This window comes from Rhyacophila brunnea, unplaced genomic scaffold (genome assembly GCF_057557595.1).
Source record: "Rhyacophila brunnea isolate RB1 unplaced genomic scaffold, BYU_Rbru_1.0 scaffold_12, whole genome shotgun sequence".
In the NCBI taxonomy this organism is placed as follows: Eukaryota; Metazoa; Arthropoda; class Insecta; order Trichoptera; family Rhyacophilidae; genus Rhyacophila; species Rhyacophila brunnea.
Window position 1 is genome coordinate 40,579,538 of NW_028232774.1, and position 23,366 is coordinate 40,602,903.

The window sequence follows — 23,366 nt, forward strand, 5'->3', positions numbered from 1 at the left end:
AACGATAGCCTGAGAAGCCACTTAAATATGTTAGTCATATTAAACAAATAAAATAGGGCTAATAAGCCTGGATTTTTTTGGTTCAAAATTGTCTGAGCGGCTTTATGTTAAAAAGTTTATGTTAAAAAGATATTGCAACTAAAATGAGTATATCGCATGGTTATCAATATTCAAATTAATGTAATATGTAAAGATATGATAAGATATATTATAATCAGAGATATGTTTTATAATAAGAATATAAATTTTAATAAATCTGGTAAAAACCTACATATCTTAATATCAATATATTTGAGTGGATTTTTCCATTTCAAAGATTACAACATTTCCAAAATTAAATCAACGGAAACTTACAATATCGATTAATTAATGATATTTTGTTAAAAAATAATGAGATGGATGCAAGATTATATTTAAAAAAAATAGAACATTTCTATTTGAAACCTGCGACCCACTAAAAATATTTCAAAATAAATAATTCTCAACTGTCGTTTGTTCTTTATCAATTTTCTCCAGTTTTCAAAGCATCTCCAAACGTCATCTTTCATGATTTGTCACTAAAATGCCTCCATTATAATACATACCTAGTCAGCATCTTTGGTGTACCGTCATATAGTTTATATTTCAATATGACCTGCCCATCGTAGTATTTGCAACGTCCAAAGATTTCAGATAATATATGCTCATCAAAACATTAGTCTGAACCAAGCATGTACTGTCTATCTAATCCACTCTTTCTTGGGTTAGGTCAGTGTATTTTCTACTGGGAAAATCAAATAGTCAACAGTGTAGCACATAAAGTTCAAGAAGTAGACTATGACTAAGTTCGCGTGCATACCCTAGAAATACGATCTCCGTTTATAAGATCCACCATTAATTTTCAAGGTCAGTAATCCATCCCCCATCACCCATCGTATATCCGTTATCTTATCATACACAAAATGCAACCTCTTTCTTTGTGGTCAAAATTACACCCCCATTTCATACAGTCATCTTGCTCTTCAAAATAATTGCGACCAATTCATTGTATACTCATTTAGATCTCAATAATTTACTTCAATAAAACTGTGTAATACTTACTTACATATTATGTAACTGTATATTCATAGAAATGGCATGCCTAAACCAACGGTTGTCCATCTTATATTTTATTGAAAACTAATAATAAGTGGTTATAATATAACATCCAAGAAAAACGACACTTAATAAGCCATACTAAAGTATTATAATTATTTTCATTATCCAACATTGTAAAATTTCTTTTTTTTTTGATAGATTTTAATGGCCGATATATTATAGATATATGATAATGTGCATTATTTTATTAATGGTAATCTCCAATTATTGCGGGAATATTTAAGATCCGATCCACTCCAATGAAAAATAATCACATAAATCTATTATATTTACAACAATGCACAGTATCGGTAAATACGTGGGTTTATTCAATACACGATTATCAGTAGTTGTAATCAGTGTTATCTTAGCGTCTACCTCACGTATAAACTGACGTACTGATAATGTTTTTGTTTATCTGTCTTCAGAACTCATGATTACATCCAGCGGTAGAAAACAAATGAAACATCAAGAAAAAGTATACAAAAAAACTAACTTGGTGAACAGTATATTATACAAACAATATTGAAATGTTTTTAATTTTTATGAACTTTATGCTGGCATGTATAATTTATGAATGTGCAGAAAATAAAATAAAATAAAAGCATTGCCTAAAGTGTTCCGATAAACCGACTTACCTAATTTCATAAATTTTACGACTGTCAAGGAAAATGTCTCGTGAATGGACGAGATATTAATAATTAATAGTGTAATCGCTAGAATGTCTTGTAAAACCTTCCGTTTTCATGCTTTGCAAAACGTTTTTCATTCTATAAAGGAACTACTATAATTTTATTAATAACCATTTTAAGCGTAATGGCCTAATTACACCAGCAAACTTGCAGATACAACCGGATTCAACGATCGACGTGAGCAATCATCGACTTTAAATAGCAATTAAACAGAACGATTCAGCTACCAACTCAATCATGTTGGCGCTTGATTTGATTGGTTCATAATATACCTACATACTTTCAGTTGGTGGTGTAAACAATAATGATAAGTAAAGCAAAAAATGAATTTTAGACGAGTAGCAAGTTGCTGGTTGTATTTATTGGGGGGTATTATTTTTGTTTTGTATTATTATTGTGAATATAAAGTCAGGCAACCTTCATTATGTAAACGTCAAATTTGAGTTGATGTATCAAACGCAAGACAGTACACGCTCGCTCGGCCACTCTTGGAAGTTTAGTGTTAATTATAATATGTTCGTACGTTCTCGGTAATCTTCGGCATGATCGTGCCCAATAAATAAGATTTTTTTCCAATTTTGTCACGACTCCAGTACAATAAACAATGTGGGTATTTCCAATAAAATTTGACAATTGACATACTGAAAAAAATATCATTACGCCCAGCATGTGGAAACAAATATTCCTAAGATCCTTTTAATAATTCACCTGTTTCATTTAAACGCGCTTTCTCCAAAATTTTGTATGAATAGATATATATATACTTATAAATATTTTCTTTTTTGTATATAATTTAATTATTCATTATTCTTCCTCATTTTTCTCATGTAATCTTCTTATGTAATTTCTTTATATTAATGTTATTCTTACTCTATATCTTGTTAGGCTTAACTATATTATAATTTATACATGGAAACTTTGCTGGTTGCAATAACTATTCATTATTATATTTAAAAATTTTGAAATTAATATGTAACTGTGTGTTTCCTTAATAAAAAAAAGTTAAAATCTCACTAGTTTGACTTAATTTTTCAATAAATCATAAATTAGAGGCTGGGGAAAAAAGAAAGAAAGTGGTGCTTCGTGAAATTATTTTGCGGTTTTATAGTTGATGATCTCTGTATAAATATGGCAAATAAAAAGATAAATAGTTTATTGTTAGAAGAAAAACGTTTAGTTGTTATTATTTTTCAGTTTGAAAGGATCTCATAAATTTAAAAGGTACAACGCGATTTTTAAGTGTTATGTTATTTCTTACATATATATATATATTTTACCGTGAAATCTTCGTGTTAAAGAGTCGCAAAAATATTTCATTAAAACTATTTTACCACGATACATTTTATAATGAAAATGAATTTAAAAAAAAAATAAGACAATACTGTAAAGCGTCTTATACACAATGGTTAGGGTATGCGGAGTGCATGTTTAGTGACCGCAATATGCACGCTGTACACTCCGCACTGCAAAATTCTGCCACTGAGGCCTTACGATTACTCCACATTAAAATATATACTAGTCAATTTGTTAATTGGATGTATTTTGCTTGCTTGTAGATGGCGGATTTGGAAGTAAAAGAGTTCACATTGGCTGAGGTGGCAGAAAGAAGCGGAAAAGATGGAAAAGATACTTGGCTTGTCATAAAGGACAACATTTATGATGTTACAAAATTTATCAGTGAGGTAAGCCTTTATAAACCTTTATCACATCTTATAGTTTATTGTCAATAATTTATATATTACTAATAATTTAAAAATTAAAGGCGCGTGCTTTTTAATCCACGTCTTAGCTTATTTGGTTGCAAGTGCATTATTTTCGAGAAGTTTTAAAAAATCGAGATGAAAGTTTACTGAAATTGTTGAAAACAATGTAATTCATACGCAATGTAAGTTTCATAAATTTTGGTCTGGTAGTATTCGAGTTATATGTAACCTAACAGATGAACTCTTTTATTATTAAAAAAAAACCTCCTTCTAGCTTATATTGATGCAAGTGCAATTATTTTAATACTTAAAAATGTAGCTAAATTAATTAAGCTTAATTTTGATTGTGTCTATTTTATTTTATTATTAAGCAGTAAAAAATAACTTTATGTACTTATATTTTTATTTCTTAAAAAATACCTAAAAGTAAGTTTTTAAAATATTGTAAACTAATAAAAAAAATTTGTGCCAAAGACTGAATATCTGTAAACCTACTCGTAACTTGATTAAAATGACTTTATGGCTTGGACTCTTTTTAACTTAACTTTGAGAGACTAAACAAGTAGTGGTTTTACAAGTATATTAACGTATTAAATCTTAAGCCGAGTAAATTTTCTTTTAAGAGAGAAGTTTTCTACTAAGTATAATATAATGTATACTACAATAATAATGTTGAGTATTAGAACAATCAATTATTAAAGCATCTTCTGATTCATTTTTAGTTACAATAATTTGCACTGTATTAGTTGTAATTTTACTGTAAAATAGTATTATAGTACGTCGATTTAATTTGAATTACTTTAGACTGGGCGTACTTAGTACTCAGCCGTAGTGGTTTGGCGGGCGTGGTGCGGCGGCGTCTTGCAAAACTCAAAAGTATAACCGTGTGTGAAATATTCGTAGACAGTGTCTTTTTTGGGGCATAATACACACGGTTATAAGTTTGAGTTTCGCAAGACGCCGCCGCGCCGCGCCCGCCAAAGCACTACGGCCGAGCACTTAGACGTACCAATGACTTGTTTTGTAATTTGGTAAAATGAACTCATTTCAATATTAATAATAATAAATGTTATTAATGTTAATGTTACTTGTATAACTTTAACTAAAACCGGAAGATTTGATTATCTTGGTTCATTGGTTGCCTTTATTGTTAGAAAGTCGTACGTTAATAATTTTGAACATTCGGATGGCTTTCGGCAAGACTTAAACCTGCATCAAACGAATTTTGACTAACGTTTTTAATCAATTTAGTCACCTGCACTCTGTCTAATTACCTTGATTCATACTACAAAATGCAGTCGTTAATATTAGCACAATTTGTAAAATACTTCAGTTTAATTATTCCTGTTCGCTGTTTTCAAAATATATGTGTTCAATAAAGAATGTTACATTGTCAAATATTGTGACATATTTAATAACAAAAACCGATAAGTCTACATATCGTCACTTTACAGGTCAATTGTCATAACCCTCAAAAATATCAAATTGTTCAGGAAGTGAAAAAAACTGTGGGCATTGGATTTGCTTATTATTTTATATAATATTTATTTAATATATATTTTTTTTACAAATTGAGTGGCTTACTCTGTACCTACCCTGAAGTTTACGTTTAAAGAAGGTTACAGCATTTGGCTATAATTTTTTTGTCAAGTTACAAATGGCTTAAAAAATAGTTTTGAATTATTTTGATCTGAAATATTTTTTTGGGATGATACTTAGCCAGTTCGTGTAAGAGTGTGCAATAAGTCCATTACCATCAAAATGTCACTTTGGTGAAAATTGAGGGTTACGGCAATTATTGACCTGTACAACGATATGGTCAAAATCTAATAAAAAATATATCCATATTCCATGTGCAATTTCATACAATATGTAACAGTCTATGACTTCTAAAACGCTCCAAAATCACACAAAAAATGCTTGTTAACCAAACTATTTACAGAAACCAAATATTCAAACTGTGCATCTATCCTATACACAAGGCGGCTATTGGCAATTATCGAGTGTAGTTTAATTTAAAAAAATGTTATGTTGTAACAACAACTCTCTTGGCTATGTTAACTTTTAGAACGAGATAGACAGTTTTGACAGTTTATACAGCTAACTTATTGTAACAAATTATAATACCTCAATAAATAAATATGGTAAACTACTCCCAATAGCCGCTAATAGCAGCTTTGTGTATAAAAAAGATGCTCTTATGTAAATAATCGTCAGCTGAATGTAAAACTAACTCACATTTGAAATATTATACAAACGTGTTTTTTGAAACAGCATAGTCGAGTTATTTATAACTTACTTATATTTATAAACTTATACCACATTTTTTCATCAACAGATCTACCAAATTATGATGTATACAATTATTCATATAAATGATAAATAATTCAAGTAGGTTGATTCAAATAACTCACTTTCAAAAAAAATCAAATGTGAGTTAAAATAGTTCTGCATTCAGACGTCCAATTTTATTTTTTAGGAATGTACTACAAATAGGGATTAATCAACTAATAGAAACGTGGTGTTCTAATTTTAAAATACGAGTACAATATGATGTCAAAATTTAACTAACGTTTAAACCAATTAAGCCAATCGGTTACGTCTGATACACTAAAACGTAATTTCCCACTAATATTAAATTGTAGACTTATCAGTTTTTGGTTCTAGACACATCAGTTATTTGTTGAATAAAAAATAATGTATCCTTCTTTTTATTCAACGTTTAGTCGCATACACTTTGTATTACTACGTTTTATTTCTTGAGCATTTTCAGATTATATTCTTCAGTTACCACCATACAAGTAGGGATTGCAAAACCGAATTAAAATAATTATCAATACTGGTATTTTGGTATTTCCTATTGAATACCGGTATTAATACCGGTATTCGTAAAATAATTTTAAAATACATTATCTACCAATAAATATAATATATTTACATATCTCTTTAAAATATTAATATTTTATAGCATTTGTCATTACTATATACCAAAGATGATGAAGGGTCACTGAAGTAAACTAAACATCGCGTAATCAGATAAAAAATACAGTCTTTTATATTAATTAATACATTTGTTTGCACTGTCAATGCCGAATATTTCGGTATTAAAAAATACTGGGATACCGGTTTTGCAATCCCTACATACAAGCAAGTGTAATAACATCATTCAGTATAATATGGTTAATAATAATTATGTTAAATAAATGTAATGAAGCCTCGATTTTCGTTTTCAGCATCCTGGTGGAGCGGACTTAATAATGGAGGTAGCAGGAACCGATGCAACAAAATCTTTTTTTGATGTAGGACACTCCAGTGATGCAAAAAGTATTCTCAAGAAACTTAAAGTCGGTCGACTTGTAGAGGTATATAATAAAACATTTAAATATTTTATATAATTTACCACCTATTAAGTAATTTAACTGTGCCATGAAGTCATTGTTTTAGTGTAACTTTACATTATATGACGGAATGTTGAAAATACTGGGCTACTCCCGAAGAAATTGAAAAATTCTTCTTCTATAGAAGTGAGGCTCAAATGTATGAAATTAAAGCAATAAAGACCTCTGGTCTACTGATTGAATTAGCTACAAATAATTTTGCGTTGAAAATTTATTTGAAGAGAACTTTTCACTTCTACAATGACATTCCACTATACTTTTACATACATGATCTTATGTGCAGATATCGCCAAAATAAGCCTTGCATATTTGAATTCCTATGATTGAATAATATATAAATAAATTCTACTTCAATTTACAATTTCATGTATTTCACATTTAGCCGAATCAAAACAAATGTTTAAATATAAAATTTAACTATAAATATCTGTGGAAAGATATTTTCTCGTTAATTTAATGTAGGCAACCAAAAGCACAATGGCTATTATTTTTAAGATGAATTATCACTTAAAATACTGAAAATTACATACGTAAGTTATGTAAACAAAACAACAAACTTCAAAACAGAACGCGAGCCGCCATTTTATTTTTGCGCTGCTTACAATCGTTCGATTCCAAAATCAACTCTTATAATATAATATAGTCTATATTATTTGGCTACTCCACATTTCTTTTTTAATTTTATACAATATTTTAATATTATCTGTTGGTTTAGTAAGTAGATTTTTAAAAGATTTTAGTATTAGAGTATTCGATCAAAAACCGCGGGAATTCTTCTCGACTCGCCACAATACGTTGTTCAAATAGGGACATACTTTTATCAAAATTACATGGCAATCGATCCTTTAATGTTTAAATAATCGTTTTATAATTTAATAATCTTAAAAATAACAAATTACTAATAAATAAACACTTAACGTACACACAAAATCAAGTCGTCGGTGATTAAAAATTACATACACAAATTGCATGTATTCGCGTCGGTCTCTTTATTTCTGTCATGACGTTTTCTTTCCAAAGTGATTGTGGTATTTTATTGTTTTACCCCTACAAGTCTCCATTGTTTTTCGTACATTTTAAATGCAAGGTTTACAGTCAAACGAAATCAAAGAAAGGACTTGTCACTATTGAAATATTTAAATCTCGCTAGTTTTCCTACGTCAATATAAATTCCTGTGCAATGTAAATCTATTCAAAATTTCATCTGTCAAAAATATTTTATATTTATTAATAAATTAATTTAAATCTAGACAAAAATTAAATACTCGTTAAGTAACTGGTATTGTTCATTGCTATAATATAATATACAATTATGTAGGTATATTGTATGTAGTCTGTACGTGTCATAAAAATATTACTTTTACGTTTAATATGCTCATTTTACATTAAACATACTACCTGGTATATTATTAGTTATATAGATAACGTTTTAAAGTTGTGACGTAGCTTTATTTTTAATGGCATATTTATAACATAAATTTATGGCGAAGGAAGGTTATAAACCTATCATGTTACATTATGATATTCATATAAAATAATATGTAATAACAAAGTTTCTGAGTAAAAATCGATGGTAATAAAAAATATATTGGCATCATAATATTATAAGATAATCACATTATGATTAGTTTAAATAGCAGAGTAGTAAATTCGTATTGATTTCAAATCGTGAAACACGTTTCATTAAAATATTTTCAACAGTAGATTTTCCTTTCATTATAAAAATTATCGTGACATGTTTGATGGCATTAAAAATTCAGTTATCACTTGGTTGCGAAAAAAATAAAATACCTATTAGATTAAATTAAACTATTATTAAGATTAAAAGGAGAAAATTGATCAGGTGATTGTATTTTTTGTTCTTATCAATATTTTTAAACTCCAAAAGTTATCTCTCGTCGTTACCTTCGTTAGTATTAATAATTTTAAATTTAAATACCTTTTCTTTCTAAAATAAAATTAGTCTTGATAATATTACGATGTTTGAGACTTTCACTGTTATTTTTTTATCGTAATAGATTTTTAGGGTTTCACCGCGTGTTCTTCCTTCTTCGTTCATAGATATTTTTAGAACTAGTTAAAACTACTTTGGATATTAAGTCTATACCTCAGCTGGGGCACGGTTTAAAAAGATCATGACTAGTCGATGCGCGGATTGTGTAAGTAAATGACGCGTGCCGAACGAAATATAATTTGTCATAAAAATTAAACATGCGTCCATTTAATGTTATGTTTATTATTCTATTAGTAAAAAATAATAATATATTCATTTACATGTTTTCTTTTTCAAGTAAATGGTAACGTTTTTAGTCATCTTTACACGATTTAAGAATTAATACCCCCGTCGCCATCACGAAACAAATTGACATGTTCACAGCTCAACTTTCGCTCTCCGATTGTCCAAAATTTCGTCGCACCTATACTAGAAAATTATTTGTCGTTTCACTGAAGTATCCTCTTAACGTTGTACGAGGCACTTAGGCACTGGGCCTTTATCCTCTTCATCTGAGGAGTTTGATCTTCAGTGGTGTTTGGCAAATTTTAAGTCTTCCAGGAGATTTGTTGTCCTTGGTAGTCAGTAAAATGTGTACTTAGAAGGGTGAAGCCCTCGCGTGTCACACACGGGACCATCCGCCGATGTGAGTCCGATATCTGTTAGCTTCCCTCTGGGTAGGTCAGAGTAATTTTTCTCCAGTGAGTAAGTGTGGTGGCATTTACATTGCACTATCTCTTTGAAGACATTGTATTACGTACAAAACCCCGGGAGTGTGGTTGTTTCGGTAAAAAAAATATGTTGAAAATGGGGTTTCTGGCACTTGGCAGACTGGTGCAGTTCTCTTAAGTTATGGTTAGTTTTATAATCGTGGGAGCTTAATTGCCAAAAAACTATTGAGAATAGCCTCTATAACGAACTCAAAACATCAAGGAAAAAAATAGAAATAACACGCGGTGACTTCTTGTTTTTTTTTTAAGCTACGAAGTCTCAATTGAGTCTTATTTAGCTTTTCTTTTAAACATATACTGTTAATACATATTGTTACAATAATTACTCGTACAGTTTAGTATAGGTAGTACAGATAGAGTATTTTCCTTGATGATGCGAAATATAATAAACGTTTCACACATAATAATATGCTTAGGCTTCATTCCATACAAAATAGTTTTATTCGATATCTTTAGTATTTATATTTTTAACCGTTTGAATCAATTATATTTTGTGAATTTTAACTTATCAATTAACTGTCATCGTTTATAAAATAAATGTTTTGTTTGTTTGCAGTCTGAGAGAAAATATGACAAGAAAGAAAAAACACCAAAAGAAGGTGATCAGCCAAAGAAGAGATCTATTCTATCCGTGATATCTTGTGGAATGTGCGGTTGACAAAAATGTTTCTTTATATTTAGAAACAAAACTTGCTGTGATTTTAGTTTAATTAAACAATATTACATAAGTGAAAGATAAATGATAAAATTTGTCTTAGTATCTAAAGACTATTTTGTGACTACCGCGAGATTACTGACCGACTGAAATGGAAGCCTCTATTTAGAAGTGGATCGACCGTGATTGATAGGTTTCATAATTATTTATCTGGATCAACATTTTTTTTCTACTCAACAATCCATTCACTGTTGTGTCGCCTGATCTAGTCGATACAACGGTAAATTGTTATAATTATTCCACACAAAAAAATACGGCGTCTTACTGCGAGAGAGAAAATCTCTTTTGTCAGTTATCTATACTGCAACACTTTACCTTACTTTACATTTTATTTTCTAGCTTATCCACAACTATCTTTGCTTCTATCTTTCATTGACAGTATCAATAATGATTATTCAAATTACTTGGGTGCATGGTGACTTCAGTCTCGGGTGACTGCTCTTAGAACAAATCTGCATATGTTTCAGATTGCCAATTTGCACCTCGTCATATCGACTGTTGAAAGGAAAAATGCGTAACCCTCAGTTTTTTCAACATAGATTTTATTGCATAATCACATTGTGCACGACTAAATACATATAATGTCCAAAGAATGTAAGCTGCAAATGCTGATTTATTATCTAAATTTAGGTAGGAATTAAAAAAAATGGAAGGAAGTGACGTGGGTAAAACGACGATTATTTCTGTTGTTTTTTTTAAATTAACTCAATAATTAATATTATAATGATAAGGATATAAAAATAAAATTATTTATTATTATGCACTTCAATAGTATGTCTATTTTATATTTAAACATTTTAACTTTGACCGAAAACCATAGTAAAAATTGATTTGTGTGGATTATGCCTTTTTTTCTTTCTAAAGTCGATGTGTAATATGTTACGACATGGGTACTTAAGTTTTCACTTACTATTTTAATTTTAATATAAAATTCCACAAATTTATACTTTATTCGTTATTTATTTTGGTATCAAGACTATATATAAGTATAATATACCTACATCATTTATTGATTTAGTCTTAATAGTCGTATTGCAACCGCAACACATATTGACTAAAATAAAATATGTCTCTTGTCTGTGTTTGCATTAGTTAAAATATGTGTCTAAGTAGAGTATCTACATTGGTACCTACGAATCTTTCATTTGGGTGTCAATAGATTCTAATAATATTTTATATTGTTTTTTTGTGTAGATAATAATATTATGTAACACCATGAATAAAAGCAGTGATAAATAAATATTTACAATTGAATATTCCATAAAAGAAATTATGTACATATGTCCTTTTATTGATTAGATACAAGATAATTGAGGTATTTTATCTGTGTAATATACTGATATTAATATGTTATTGATGTTCCGATATTAAAAGTATGACGTATTCCGTTTATCTTTTTTTTTAAATCTTTTTTGCACAATTAGATGGCAAAATGCATTTATTTACATAGATAGGTACTATATAGCGCAATCAGTATGTATAAATTGTCGCATTAAAAATGTTTTTATACACATATTTCAGAAAGATGTACACAATCGTCGCAATAGTGCTCAATTCAATAGTCTCTCAAAGCAACTTCGTTCAGTATTATTTCCCGGTATTTTTTTTCTTGGTACCGTGGAACCCTGATCTACCATTCTCGCATAAATTGTTTTCCCGCATGGATCTTTCATTTTTTTAAAGTCCCACCAAACACTCATAAGAACAATGTTAAATATTACATTAACACTTCCCAGACTCTTCGTTTTTCTCGATCTATCGTCTAAATATGGTTCCGTCTCAAATATTATCTCGATTGACCGTTTTTATTGAATATTTTTCAGTTCGCTTTTATAAAATTGTTTATGATAGGCATTTATCGTTTCCCGCATGTGTTATTTTTTTTGGAGTCCTTTGAAAACCGTAAAATCGGGGTTTCACTATAGTGTAAGTTAAGTATTACTATCGACATCTAGTGATAAAAAGCGACATTAATAAATATTACTGTTAATTGAGTTTTGATTTATATTAATAGATAAAACGCATATCTAAAATTTTAAAAAGAATAATATCTCTTATTTATTTTGTATTTTGTGAAATCAGCAACCGTTTTTCTTTATTTTGAGATAAGAAGACATAAGTTTATATCAGCAATTTGTATTATGATATGAATAAATTACCACAACCTCTTTGAGCGCCGATTTTTTTACCCGGTTTGCCGGTCGACTCGAATAAAGCAAGAAATTAAAGAAACTTGTGAAGTCGTTTTGTAATTTATTGTTTACTAAAATAAATTATCGTGCTCACCACAGCCTAAATGGCGAAGCCGGTAACATGTAAATTTTACGTAAAACAGTGATCTTTTTTACCGGAAAGAGATGACCGTATACTAAACCATCTCCAATTTTATTAGATTCAATATAAACATTAATTCAATTTTCATACCTGATTTAGGCAAAAAATCATGAATTCAGGAATGAAAACCTAACATAACCTAACAAAAGATCCAGTATTTTGGGTATTTTCAAAATTTGTTTGCTTATGGCTACCTGTAAACCGACAAGAACTGTGTTTTATTTAGACATGAATTTTATGTCAGTACCTACTATACGACCCAAAGAGGTTGTATACTCCATATTTCCGGACACGGTCGTAGCCATATAGGTAAAGTTTATCGGTCTAAATAGAAAGGTTGGTAGTCCAACCGGTGAGAGATATTTTTGGCAATTCGATTCTTAATTTGTATATCACTACCAGCGATTTTACTGCACTACACGTAAAATAAATCACTTTAACATTTATAAAACGTGTGCACTCGTTGAAATTTTTCATATTTTGCTTTATTGTCATTTTGATTATTAAAATGTAATTTAATAAAATCGAGCACTAATTTGGTTATATTGTTTTATATGTACATAAAAAATAATGCGATTTTCTGAGCTTAAAAATATAATAAATATTGAACGCATAACTGAAAATCTACAAAACTTTTTCAAATATATATCTTAAATATCTACAGAGCGTTTTAAAAATTTAAAACAAGTGATTTATCTGGATTTATGTGTATACTTAAAAATGACACTCGTGGGACCACCCGATTCCGTTAATATTAAAAACTTTACTTTCATCTAACTGGCAATATTTTGTATCAGGTATAATAGCCACCGGCACCAAGTGGCCACATAGCCTTATATTTGCCAGATATATAAGATATATTTTCATCGTGTTCATGATTATATACCCACCTGACTTCATGCAGGTAAGTCTATTACATTATGCGTGTCTGCTACTTTCGTATTTTCAACATAAAGCCACCTTGAGGAGATTAAAAAACTTTAAACTTTCGCGAGCGTCATCTACCCGTTCGATCGACAATTTAATTTACAGTGAAGCAGTGATACCAATCTATAGAATAATAATATATTATTCAAATTTATCTCTGTTTAATATTTCATATTAATATATATATATATATATATATTTGGCATTGCTTTAATTAATATTCTGCCACTTAAGAAGTAAAGGCGCTTTGTAAAAATAATATCTCAAAAAAACATAGATCTATGTTATATGATTTTATTATAGGGACGGTCAAACGAGCATATAAGCAATTTATTATCAATTTTTAGATGAAGCAAAGAGTTTTTACAGTTTGTTACAATGAATTCTCCAATTTGTTTGGTTATCCTGCAAGAACGATTACCAACTGGAAGAAAAAAACTAGTGGTATTTGCTAACACCAAAGATTTGAGAGGATGAAGAAGAACTTCATATTATAGTTGGACGTAGATGATCAAGAATTTTACGGGGTTTTTACTGACTGATTTGCCGATGTTTACATGGAAAATGGTCACGCGACTTTATATCGCGTGATATTATTTACTGCGTGTGAAATGGTGGATACATGACGTCCAAGCTTTACCATAACCGCTTGGCGGAAAATGGTTGCGGGACTTTGCGATGATAATATTAATGAAACGGAGGTGATGGTCAAATCACCGGGTCATGGACCCTCAATAGTGAAGTCCAGACAAGTGAGTGAAAAATAAAGACAATATATAATAAATAAAGTTTATATATTAATTCAAACTTGAAATCACTGATTAGAAATATTATTAAATAAAATAATAATTCAACAACTCATGTACATTTGCAACGTTGTGAGTAATATCTTTCTATACCTGCAGAGAGAGGCGGGGGAAAAGACATAATGCAAAATTTTCAATTATAATTACTGAGCTTTTATGTACACTGCTAGTGTTCAATTAAGACCCCGAAATAAACATTTAATTTCACTCCATAGAACTTATTCATTACTACGAGTGAAAGAAAATTTACCTCTGTATTTGCGTGAAAATACTCCTAAGGCGGTGTGTTCGTGTTGTATTTATTTAGCAAGACTGAATTTAGTAATATATTAGTTTTTTGTCTTAATTAAAAATATATTTTAGTTCGTTTTTCGACTGAATGACAAAATTTTAAATTGAGACGGCCAGTATCTTTCCATCCCTCTTTACAGTGTCCTCCTAGTACCCTTGTCACTTTCCAACTGGTCTCTTTCCCTTTTGGTTCGCTACAAGGACTAGATGTTCGCCTTTTTTCGGATCTGCATGGTTCAACATCAGCAGATTTATAAATGCGGAGAGTTTTGAATTACGGTACAGATGGTTTTCAGTGGCGAAGGGTGGAGGTAGGCTATTAAGATCCGACATAAATAGTGTATACTAAATTTTTTCAGTCAAACATATTTGTTTTCTTTGAACTAAGACTACAGTGTATTTGCTTGTTTAAAAAATTCAATTAAACCGTATCTAATCTAAGCCATAGTAGATAATAGTAAAAAAATATTCGTTTATCTATAATATATCTAAAATTGTGCCATTAAACCATACATCATTTTAGATATATTATAGATAGATGAATATTTTAAACGATTATTTTTTGGGTTGGCAGGGCTTAATGAATTTAAAAAAACTAACCAACACCATTTGTAATAATGTACGAATGAAAACAAAAAAATGTACACTATTTTTGAAGGATCGCCCATAGCATACCTAAACTATTGTGGTTTGTACTGTACTGTAACTGTACTCATAGTTGAATGAAAATAAATAAGTATGACTGAAAAGTTAAATGTGCACTATTTATACCGAATATTAACAGCCTACCTCTACCCTTCACCACCAGTTGGTAGTTATAATTCATAAATGCAGCGGATTCTTCATTCTTCTTCGTTCACGGTTAAAATTTATAACGCAACTAATTTATTTTTTATTAAAGCTATACTTTGAATTCTTGAATGGATATCACACATTTCAGTGTACTAGATACATATAAATTTTAACATTTGTATTTTTAGTTCAATGAAAACAATTATATGTCCGGAAAAGTTTAGTGTGCACTACTTCAATTCAATTCAATTTATTTATTTATTTTTACATATTGTGGACATTACAAATTGTAAGTTTAAGACGTTCACAACATGACATAAAAAAGAGATAGATAGTATGTTATTAAACAGTAGAAATATGTACATACAAAAATATTAATTATATAGGTACATGGAAATACACCGGATGAGTTAAGCAGACCCTATTTTAAAAATTTATAAAATAACGTCCACCTATACTCATCCTCACGTAGGTGGAATATATCAACACCCAAAGCAATTTAGTTGAACATAGTTATCGCCCTCCCAATTGGCATTACCAGTGGCAGGTTGGTTCTGCACCTTGGGAGAATAAACAACTGATGTTCTCTATTTCTAAGATAGTTATCAGGGACACACAAGTCAACACTGCCCAGAATGGCAGAGTTGATTATACTTAACTTACCACTTAACACTAATCAAACGATGCAAGCCGGAGATGATAATATTATATGTTTTATGTATGAGCCGTTGAAATTCAGTTCAAACCACAAAAATATTAGACTTTGATCGGGAAAAAAATATTACTGGATTCTATAAGGAGGATTAATTGATTATTTATGATAGTATAATTGTTAAAAATAATTTCAACATGATAAAATTATTAATAAAGTATTTTTATATTACAAAGCGTTTTTAATGAAAATATATATAAAAGGCTATAAAATATTATTAAATTATTTTTCCTTTAATCTCACCTATCCGTTGTATATGAGTAAGTATATATATTTTTTTTATTAAAAGGTAGAAAATCGTGCATGGGTTAAAATCGTAAACATACAAAAGAGAAATAAGTATTTTTATCTAAAATATTTGACTGTAAATTAATTATATCAATCCTTTTAAACGCTATAATACTTTATTCTTAATTTTTAAACAAATAATAACAGTTTGTAAATCTCTTAAGTAAATACACGAAAGTTATGGGAAAGCAAAGCAGCTAGGCGTATCTCTTAGGCGTAATCGCTGGAAAGCCGCAAACTTTGTATTTCAATTTTTTTTATTACTTGCAATTTTTTCTGAAATTTTGAAGTCGGGACGCTTGGAAAAGTTTGGCATTCTCATTTGAGCAGCAAGTTTGTTCTTTTACATGTGTAATCCACTTTGGGTAAGTCAGTATTTAAATACTGGAACCAAAATACTACATCGAGTGGGATACTGGAGATAAAAATAATAAAATTGTGACCATTTAAGGGGGGACATGCTCGTCAAAGGTCAAAATTGAGTTTTTATTGTATTTTCAAACCATGATCCTGGACACTCCCTAAACATCGTAGATAATCTTTTTATTTAAATTTTGAAGCCTTATTATCCTTTATAGTTATTTTAAACATTTGATGACTGCATAAAGTATTTTTGTTACATAAAATAGTATTCTTTTAAACCTCTCGCTCTAATGTTTTAGAATATAGTCATATTTCGGTACATAACTGTGCAGTGGTGTTAAATTTTTTTACGTTTATTAATTTTTAAACGCATTTATAAAACCATTAGTACAATTTATTACGAGATAATTAAGGTAAAATATTCACGATAAAAAAATTATATTGATAATCTCTGTGATCCCAAATTTGACAAGAATTAGGCATTTTATTATTCAAAAAATCGGCAAGATTAACACATTTGAAGATGATTCTAAAGATACTTATTATAAGCTATGTCTTTGACCATTCAATTGTGATAAACATCTTATGAATAATGATTGCTTTATAATAATTATTGACCTAAGAATAAGGCAGTGTTTTTTTGAAATACGCCATTTCTTTTGTCATTCCCTAGTGTTTAAGCTACAACATACGGTCGTAGCCATAAATTGACAAACTATAATTAAAGTAGAGAGTAAAATTATGTTAACGCGCGTGTTTGAACATGTACCTAACCGAATTTTTTTTTATTTTTTTTTTAAACGGTACATTTTCAAACACGCGCGTTAATATCATTTTACTCGCTACTTTAATTATAGTTTGTCAATTAATGGCTACGGCCGTATGTTGTAGCTTAACTACTGGGGAATGACAAAAGAAATGGCGTATTTCAAAAAAACACTACCTTATTCTTAGGTCAATAATTATTATAAAGCAATCATTATTCATAAGATGTTTATCACACTTGAATGGTTAAAAACATAGCTTATTATAAGTATCTTTAAAATCATTTTCAAAAGTGTTAATCTTGCCGATTTTTTGAATAATAAAATGCCTAATTCTTGTCAAATTTGGGATCACAGAGATTATCAATATAATTTTTTTTCGTGAATATTTTACAAAAATTATCTCGTAATAAATTATACTAATGGTTTCATAAATGCGTTTAAAAATTAATAAACGGAAAAAATTTTAACACCACTGCATAGTTATGTACCGAAATATGACTATATTCTAAAACATTAGAGCGAGAGGTTTAAAAGAATACTATTTTATGTAACAAATATACTTTATGCGGTCATCAAATGTTTAAAATAACTATAAAAGATAATAAGGCTTCAAAAATATATAAATAGATTATCTACAACGTTTAAGGAGTGTCCAGGATCATGGTTTGAAAATACAATAAAAACTCAATTTTGACCTACGACGAGCACGTGGGCCGTTAAATTTATTTCTTAAGATATAATGAAGACCGTAAGCGACAGTTATTGTAAGAAATATTTAATATAATTATCTATTTTTTTAATTCAACGAATAATTCACAAGAGTTAAGAATGTAACATTATTTTATTGAACATACGTAATTTTAAACAATTTTTGAGAAATATAATATAACCAATAGAAATAATCTTTTTGAAAAAAATGCGACACCCTGCAGGTTCTAACCTGCGTCCCCCGGTATTCGTGCGCACGTGCTCTAGACTACTAAGCTATACGTGTCTTGTCCTAATTATGACGTAGTTACTAGTGTTTTTACAATACTCTCTGAAACGCTTTCTAAATTGCATTATTTTTCGGCAATCGGCTATTGTATTTTAAATTCAAAGTATGTATTACAATTACCTTAATTACTAACCGATCAGGATAACTCCAGTAACATACTTGCACTTATTAATAATTTAAGAAACTATTTTTTTTATTCATCAAATAATTCCCAATATTTAAGAATGTAACATTATTTTATTGAATGTTCATAATATGAAAACAATTTTGAAAAATATTTAACCATTATATAAAATTATTATTATATGCGATTCGAATCTATATGCTCTGACCACTAAGCTATTTGTGTCATATCTAATTGCGACGAAGATAACTAGTGGTTTTTATATACTTATATATTTCTCATCTTTTCGGTGTTTTCAAATTATTTCTGAATGTTACATATTTTTACTGTTTTCGTTTTAATTTTAAATACACATATCCTATAGTATATTGTCGAAAAAATTTAAAAACATACTACTTATATCAAATTTGTAATAGTAATTTTAAATTCTACCTACTTATATCTACTACCTAAAGAATTTTAATTTACACACGCCTGTCAATTATTACCTACGTGGTAGCCGCCATGATTTTTCTGGATCGGAACCGTTTCCTCATGTCAAGACTATCAGGTATCATTAGCGAAGGGTGCGAGATTAGTCAATTCCCCAAAGACCAAGACATTTTCGGTGACATGCTATGTATTTTGTTTAATTTTGTGAAATTGTACTAATGTTTTATTATTATTATCATTATCTCCTATATATTATTATCCTACAGCTTTGCCCGTTTTTGCGAGCGATTGTGTGCCTTATTCGTCATGTCCAATAGGTTTAAATGAAAAATCGGCTCTCGGATCGTGAAATATCGGTAAACCATAGTTGACAGCCGTTTGACGAAATTCCACCCGATATCGGTGATTTTTATGCATTTCCCGATACATTTTCCAGCGACACGCCACTTTATTGACAACTGATTATGTCGGGAATTTATTTTTTCACAATGTTTGCAACACTCAAACCGACTAACCAAAGATGGCCGCTTTAAATTGAAAATGCGTTTTAACCGATATATACAATCGATTTTCACAAACTAATCATAATAAGATAAACCGATAAACATATAAGAACTGATTTATTAAAATTTTTATAAATTAAGTTCTTTGTTTAAGTTAAGTTTCTACACCTCTGACGGAAAAGAAGTCTTTTGACACTGTGCGTATTTATCATGTTATGTATACTAAATTACGGTATTTCAATTGACTCACCACATATTTACTTATCAGATGCATTTGAGTAACTGCAATTTGAAGTGAGCACAATTTTGTAAAACGTAACACAGTCACAAAAAAATCACTTTTAAAAACTAGGTAACATCCGTCATTTGTTGTTTCACAGGTCACAGGTGATATTATTTACGTCTCACAATGATTTAAAAATGCACAGCACTATATAATAACTCACATTTATAACAAGTACCCGTAGATAACTATAATTATTCAAATAAACAATAACATTTATACGAATTCCGATTAAAACTGACCATTTCATTGAAACACGGGCGCACGAAATATTGACGTTTTAACATAACCAAGGAATAATATTTCCAAATTTAATGTCACTTTTTTTTTTGTACGGCTGTTGGGTGAATTTTTTTTGAACCAATCAAACTTATATACATTTAATTAGCTCATTATATTACCCAAAAATATTTAAAAGGTATCAACCAGTGTTGCCAACTAAAATTTTCAAAGTTCAGTAGATTTTTTGATTTTTTCTTCAAAATATCAGTAGATTGACAAAAATGTATAAAATTCAACGATTGTGTTTGGTGAAAGCGTGCATATTGACACAATCTTACAAGTGTCTTTTAAAAAATCATGTAAAAGGTGACTTTTGTTCATCACAAATATCATAATTTCTTCTTTTCCTGACAAAAATTTCAGTAGATCTAATGAAATTCCAGTAGACATGGCAACACTGACTATGCGATCAACCCAGTGTTGCCAAGTCAAAATTTAAAAATTCAGTAGATAGACATGGCAACACTGACTATGCGATCAACCCAGCAGTGTTGCCATGTCTACTGAAATTTCAGTAGATCAACTGATATTTTTTGCCAATATACTGAACTTTTGATTTTTTTTTCGAAATTCAAGAAATCTACTGATATTTGTGTTTCTCCATAATTGTAAATTAACTGATGATTCTTTTAATAATAAACTTGAAATGATTTACGCATGACCTTTTTTGATGTTATACACTTCTAAATTGACATAAAAAGCATTGTAACTCTACCCAAGAGCGCCATTTTACCCATTAATATCATATTGCTGGATAAAGGCCCCCCTAGCCTGATTCAATTCCTTTCTGTCATTTGAATTCCTGTATTTATCAAAATCAGTGATATTATATTTACCCTCATATTCATATCGTCATCATAATCATCGACCAGAACCAATTCACTGCTGGATAAAGGCCTCCCTACCCTGATTCTACTCCTTTCTGACATTTGAATTGCTGTATTTATCAAAATCGGATATATTATATTTATCTACATATTCGTATCGTTATCATCATCATCATCAACTAGGATCAATCCACTGCTGGATGAAGGGTTCCGCAACTTGATTCAACTACTAGCAGTTAAACAAATTTTTGATACTATACCTATTTATATCATCCTTATCGACATCGACCAGAACCAATCCACTGCTGGATTAGGGCCTCCCTAGCCTGATTCTATTTCTTTCTGCATTTTAATTGCTGTATTTATCAAAATCGGTGATATTGTATTTATCTACATATTCATATTGTCATTATCGTCATCAACCTGAACCAATCCACTGCTGGATAAAGGCCTCTCTAGCCTGATTCTACTCCTTTCAGTCTTTTGAATTGCTGTATTTATCAAAATCGGTGAAATTATATTTATCTACATATTCATATCGTTATTATCATCATCATCAACTAGGATCAATCCACTGCTGGATGAAGAGTTCCCTTGCCTGATTCTATTCCTTTCTGTCATTTGAATTGCTGTATTTATCAAAATCGGTGATATTATTATATTTATCTACATAAATTAATATCGTTATTGTCACCATCGACCTGATCCAATCCACTGCTGGATAAAAGCCTCCCTACCCATATTCTACTCCTATCTATCATTTGAATTGCTGTCTTTATCAACATTGGTGATATTATATGTGTCTACATACTCATATCGTTATCATCATCATCATCAACTAGGATCAATCCACTGCTGGATGAAAGATTCCGCAACCTCATTCTACTACTATCAGCAAAATGTCAAACTGTCTGACGTGAATAAAAAACCCATCCCGAAGAGAAAACTATGGCGCCATCTATGCATACTTCACAATTATATTAAAATCCAACACCGCCAAGCCGTCTGCAAGACCTAGCGAGACAGACTGGCGAGAGCCAGCTGGCTCAGCTAGTCTTTCATTATTATTATCCTACAGCTTTGCCCGTTTTTGCGAGCGATTGTGTGCCTTATTCGTCATGTCCAATAGGTTTAAATGAAAAATCGGCTCTCGGATCGTGAAATATCGGTAAACCATAGTTGACAGCCGTTTGACGAAATACCACCCTAAATCGGTGATTTTCATTCATTTCCCGATACATTTTCCAGCGACACGCCACTTTATTGACAACTGATTATGTCGGGAATTAATTTTTTCACAATGTTTGCAACACTCAAACCGGCTCACCAAAGATGGCCGCTTTAAATTTAAAATGCGTTTTAACCGATATCTACAATCGATTTTCACAAACTAATCGTAATAAGATTGACCGATAAACATATGAGAACTGATTTATTTAATTTTTTGTGAATAAAGTTCTTTGTTTTAAGTTAAGTTTCTACACCTCTGACGGAAATCAAGTCTTTTGACACTACGTATTTATCGCGCTATGTATACTCAACTACATTATTCCAATTTACTCACCGCGTGTTTATTTATCATATGCATTCGAGTAACTACAATTTGAAGTGAGCACAATTTTGTAATACTTAACACAGTCATAAAAAAATCACTTTTAAAAACAAGGTACCACCCGTCATTTGTTGTTTCACAGGTCACAGGTGATATTATTTACGTCTCATGATGATTTTAAAATGCACAGCACTATATAATAACTCACATTTATAACAAGTACCCGTAGATAACTATAATTATTCAAATAAACAATAACATTTATACGAATTCCGATTAAAACTGATCATTTCATTGAAACGCGGGCGCACGAACGTTTCGGCGTTTTAACATAACCAAGGAAAAATATTTCCAAATTAAATGTTACTTTTTTTTTTGTACGGCTATTGAATGAATTTTTTTTTGAACCAAATTTTTTGTAAAAATCTACTGAAATTTAAAATTTTGAATTGGTAGCACTGGGTCGCAGTGTTGCCAAGTCAAAATTTAAAAATTCAGTAGATAGACATAGCAACACTGACTATGCGATCAACCCAGTGTTGCCAAGTCAAAATTTAAAATTTCAGTAGATTTTGACAAAAAAATTAGTAGATTTCATAAAATATCAGTAGATTTTGAAAAATGTCGTTTATATGATTTAAAACTAATAAGAATAAAATAACAATAACTAATTATATTAATTTATTGTAAACAATGATGATATTAATGGGTAAAATGCCGCTCTTGGGTAGAGTTACA

At 29.9% G+C, this 23,366-nt stretch overlaps 1 pseudogene; it reads left to right on the forward strand.

Annotated features, from left to right (window-relative positions):
• The first annotated feature begins 3,364 nt into the window (after nucleotides 1-3,364).
• LOC147078183 (cytochrome b5 pseudogene) lies at nucleotides 3,365-10,291 on the forward strand (annotated as a pseudogene).
• The last annotated feature ends 13,075 nt before the right edge of the window (nucleotides 10,292-23,366 follow it).